This window comes from Capsicum annuum, chromosome 2, assembly GCF_002878395.1.
Source record: "Capsicum annuum cultivar UCD-10X-F1 chromosome 2, UCD10Xv1.1, whole genome shotgun sequence".
NCBI lineage: Eukaryota > Viridiplantae > Streptophyta > Magnoliopsida > Solanales > Solanaceae > Capsicum > Capsicum annuum.
The window spans coordinates 110,059,681-110,060,538 of record NC_061112.1 but is presented as its reverse complement, the minus strand read 5'-3'; positions in this window follow the sequence as shown (position 1 = coordinate 110,060,538).

Here is an 858-nt window from a genome sequence, read left to right as displayed (position 1 = left end):
TTACAAAAAAATTTAAACTTTTCTCTTACCCCATCCCCCGTACCCCCACTCCTACCAACGGACCCACCCACCCACCTCCTCCCCCAAAAAGTTAAATTTTTTAAATTTAGTTTTTAAAAAAATTCAATTTTTTCTACCCCGACCCCATCCCCTACTACCCCCCACCCACCCACCCACCCACCAATTTTTTTAAATTTATAGTTAAAAAATAAATTAAAAAAATTTCTTTATCTCATCCCTACCACCTACCACCTATACAATATTCGTTATCATTGTTTTTGTTAAATATATATAAATACTTTTAGAAAATATATATTTACTAAGAATATAATATAAGTAAGAAACAACTTATTTTCCTAGAAAATGTTTTTCTCCTCCATATTGAGCACGCCCTAAAATAATTATTTTTTGGGATCAAAAATTATTTTTCTAAAATGTATTTCTACTCTTTAGCCAAACATTAAAATGTATTTTCTGAAAATATTTTTCATTCACCAATCAAACACTAGAAAACATTCTCCGAAAAATATTTTTCACTTACCAACCAAACAAACAAAAAAAAAAAAGTAAGAAACCAACTTATTTTCTAGAAAAATATTTTCCTTGGTACCAAATACACCCTTAGCTTATGCTTACGGGGAAAAATATATATATGATTTAGCTTAAATTGACACGAGGAAAGATAATATTGTACTATTAATTTACTGTTAATCATAATAATTTATTTTCAAAGATAACAAAAAATATATAAGATTAAGCTTATATTGATAAGTGTCTTACTTTTCGTTTTAGAAAATATTATAATTCATTTTCTAAGACAATCAAGAATATAAGATTTAGCTTAATTGGTTAAACAAA